The sequence below is a fragment of the Gossypium hirsutum genome, chromosome D05, assembly GCF_007990345.1.
Source record: "Gossypium hirsutum isolate 1008001.06 chromosome D05, Gossypium_hirsutum_v2.1, whole genome shotgun sequence".
NCBI classification, from domain to species: Eukaryota; Viridiplantae; Streptophyta; class Magnoliopsida; order Malvales; family Malvaceae; genus Gossypium; species Gossypium hirsutum.
The window spans coordinates 57,265,129-57,269,532 of NC_053441.1; positions in this window are offsets into that span (position 1 = coordinate 57,265,129).

A 4,404-nucleotide genomic window follows, 5' to 3' on the forward strand; every position below is an offset into this window, starting at 1 on the left:
TGGTACCGGGACTATGTTAGCCACCCATTCTGGATATTTGGAGGCTTGTAGGAAGCCAGCGTCAAATTGCTTCTTGACTTCCTCTTTTATTTTCAACAGCATTTCGGGCCTCATCCGTCTTAATTTTTGCTGGATGGGCTTGCATTCTGGCTTTAATGGGAGCTTATGGACCACTAAATCTTCATCTAGCCCTGGCATGTCCTGGTATGACCACGCGAAAACATCTTTGTATTCGCGGAGTAAAGTGATCAAACTACGCCTGGTACTTTCTGAAATAGAAGTCCCAATCTTCACTTCTTGTTTCCTCTCTTCAGTGCCCAAATTTATTGTTTCTACAGATTCTTCATGAGGCAGAACCTGTTTATCCTCTTGTTCCACCATTCTTAACAATTCAGGAGACGAGACATAATCTTCAGCATTTTCTTCGGCTTCAAATTCTCCTAAGCAAACAGCCTTCTCAAATCAATTTCAAGATTCGTAACGGGCTTATTCATGTCGTCAATATCTGAGCACCTGAAAGTTGAATGGAAAAGGAAGCTATCAGGGGACATCCAAGTATTGGAAACAACAAACAAAATGTTATGTCATGGCAATGAGGCAAATGTAAGGATAGGCTATGAAATGAGAAAATGATTATGAAATTAGTGATAATGCGAAAAATCGTGACAAAATGCATCTTCATTGATATTCATTTAAATGATAAAGAGCGAATGCAAACTCTTACAAAAGAACTCTATTATATCTAAGGACACAATAGAAGGTTGATGTTTAGCATTACTCTGAAGGCTTATAAACTACAAGAAGCTCCTCAGCAATCCAATTGTTTAACATGAAACCAGGAGGGCAAGGGCGTATCCTCGAGACATCTTTACTTGCACCAGCTTCTTTGTCAATGACATTTATACTAACATTCTGAAAATCCTTTTCAATTAATCCCAGCATGTTTCGTGGATCCTCTTGTCCAGGGTACATCATTCCCGCAGATGTAAATGTTTTTGACAAATGAGGTACTCTATTGGTTCCCATTCTGGTTCTCGGCCCAAAGTTCTTGCAATTCTTCTTTCTTGATCCTTCTTCCACTGTCTTCTTCTTTGGCGCATGTCGGGCTGGAACCCCAAACCGTATCGGGCCTTTGGTGCACTGGCTTTAAAGCCCTCACTATTCCTTGCATATATCTCCCTAAACCTCTTCTCGCACGAGCTCCCCTTCCTACGGTCAACTTGACACCCATTCTGGTATTTCTCGACAGTTTTGGCATTGGAATTCTATTTCCCTCAGCGACGAAAGTGGCATTGATGAATTCAAGGATCGAAGGAACATTCCACTGCATCCTTGCTTACTTCCAAGTATGGCGCATCAGCAGAGATAGATGCGATGATGTCTTCTTCGCCCTCGACTGTGACCAAACAACCATCCATGATGAATTTCACTTTTGATGGAGGGATGATGGGACTGCTCCAGCAGAATGAATCCAAGGTCTTCCCAAAAGGCAGTTATAAGAGGGTGTAATGTCCATGACTTGGAATTCGACCTCATATATGTAGGGGCCCACTTCCAAAGGGATTTCGATCTTTCCCATGACTTCACGCCTCGTCCCGTCGAAGCCCTTACCGTGGAATGACAGGGCTTTAGGTAGGACAAATCTATCGGTATTCTGGAAAGTGTAGCCAATGGCATAACATTTAATGCTGACCCATTATCGATGAGTACGTTCGGTATTATGTAGCCCTTACAGCGGGTCGTGATATGCAGCGCTTTCACCGAACCTCTACCATTTAGCGTATGTCATCATCACTAAAAGAGATGAAGTTGTCCGCATTCAGATTGTTTACCCACCTATCAAGCTTTTCGACAGATATGTTGTTGGCCACGTAAGCTTGATTTAACACCTTCAATAAAGCGTTCCGGTGTGGCTCTGAATTTAACAGTAGAGATAGAACTGAGATTCGTGCTGGCTGCTTGCTCAGTTGTTCCACCACACTATATTCGCTGTGCTTAATAAATTTCAAGAATTCTTGAGCTTCTTCCTCATTCACAGGCTTTTTAGTTTCTTGCACGGGTGGAATTTCTTGCTCGACTTCGACCTCGTGCATCACTGCTTTCCCTTTTTGCTTCGAGTCACTACTTTTCTTTACCGGTTCAACTTCTTTAGAATAGCATCGTCCACTTCGAGTAAAATGACCTACCTCCCCAACATCTTCAATTATGGCTTTGGACTTTTCAACTTCCGGTGTAACGATATTAACATCATATCTCCACGGTACTGTTTTGTTGTCCTTATACGGGAAAGGAGATGGTACTTCAATTACCATCTGTGGTTTCAATGGCTCTCTCATCGCGTCGTAATAAATTACCAACGGTCGATCGGCGCTATACGGACAACCTGACGATTGATTGTCAGAGGCACATACTTCTTTCTCATTGGCCCCTCCTTCATTAATGATCTCAATCTCCTTATTATCTATCCGGTCTTGCAGTAATCTTTTAAATTCCTCACATGATTGAATGTCGTGCCCTACAATTCCATGAAAATCATAAAGAACCTGACATTCTTTTCTGAGATTATCGCCGGGGCGACAGAGCAATCCATTCTTAACCAGTGCCTCTCAGATTTTCTGCAGAGGCGTCCTTATTTCTGAAACACATCTTCTGACTTGCCATTCATCTTCTTTCCCCACTGTGCTCACATTCCCTTCAGTATGGTTAGGAACGGGTTCCCAGTTGCATTACTGGTACTATCGAATCATAGGATACCTGCATCAATTAGTCCTTGAACTCTCCTGTTAAAGGCTAGGCAATTTTTCGTGGAATGTCCCTGGTTTCCCGTATGGTATGCACAACTAGCGAATTGTATGTTTTAACCTCAGCGAACGAGTATGGAATATGCAATGAATAAATGAATGCATGAATGCATGAATGTCAAATGACTGTTAGTCATGAAAGAAATGCAAGAAATTGGTGTTAAATTCAAGATAGCCCCTATTTAGGCATTTCTTTAATCAAAAGAGTCTATTACACAACGTTTCGGTCACTCGTGTAATTGACTCCTCTATCAGAAACCCCTTTTTGGCAACCAATCTCTAATCAACCCTTTCCTAACAAGATGTATATGATGCATGATGAAAAATAGAAATACAGACAAACAACATTGGTTAGCAAAACACATATGATCAGATAAAAATTGTGGAAAATCTAACAAATTAAGCTACTTGGTCCAATGGACTCGATTCCCTTGCATAGAAAGCGAAAGTGCAAAAGGTAAGAGGCGTTCCTTCCGTGCACTTATTTTGGTGACTACTAAACGGACGAAGGTTCAGCATGGCTCTAGTTAGGTGGCTCGTATGGTTCATTATATGCGGTTTTGGTTCTAGATAGGTACTCGAATTGCCCGTACTATCATCTATTAAGATTAACACGGAACCTCGGTCATAGCCTATCACAGGCTCACGAGTTCAATTCGAGGGGTTACATTTACTTATGCCTATGCGAAGGGACAAGTTAACTCACGAAAGCATAAATCATATGTAACCCGAAAGTATTCACTAGCCTGTGCGGAGGGACGAGTTAACTCACGAAGGCGTAGCGTTACTTTCACTTAAACGGACGGAGCCCGGGTAGAGAGCTCATGTTATGCGAAAATACAAGTGCACGGTGTGTGGGGAACAACTCATAAACCTTTACGTTTCACTTAAAGAAACTAAACCAAAATTAAAACCATAAAAATTAAAAACTGAAAAACAACCAAATAAGCAAGTTAGAAGAAATATTTACAGCACGATACAAATGCATGAATTTGAAAACGAGATTTTCGGATCACGACCAAATATTTACTTTGAACAAGGAAATTTGAAAATTTGACAAAACATGTTTAATTCCAGACACGACTCTCAAAAAGGCTTTCCCCAGTGGAGTCGCCAGTTGTAGCGACCTAAAAATTTCGGCACGGGCGCTATCGAAATAAATATTGAAAATTTGAAAACAGAATCTCGATCTATTTGAAAAGGGAGTCGCCACCGATCTTTTTTCATAGGTGTGATCGGACACCTAATAAATTCTCTTTTTAGAAGAAAAATTTATTTTTAAACTTTTCTAAAAAAAGAGGTAATTTAGGTCTACGTGAAGATCCAGAGAAAATTAGAGTTCGGGAGTCGGTTACGCGCGAGGAAGGTATTAGCACCCTCGCGACGCCCAAATTGGTATCTCGTTAAACGCATGTTGTCTTAATTTTCAAAAATACGAGTCCATTAATATTAGTCGTGATCCGATGAAATATGAAAACTTTTTTTAAGACACGAGAATTTGAAGCACGAAAATTTTTTTAAAAAAATGAAAGTTTTTTTTTTAAAACACGAGAATTTTTAAACACGGAAATTTCAAAAACACGAAAATTTTTAAAACACGACA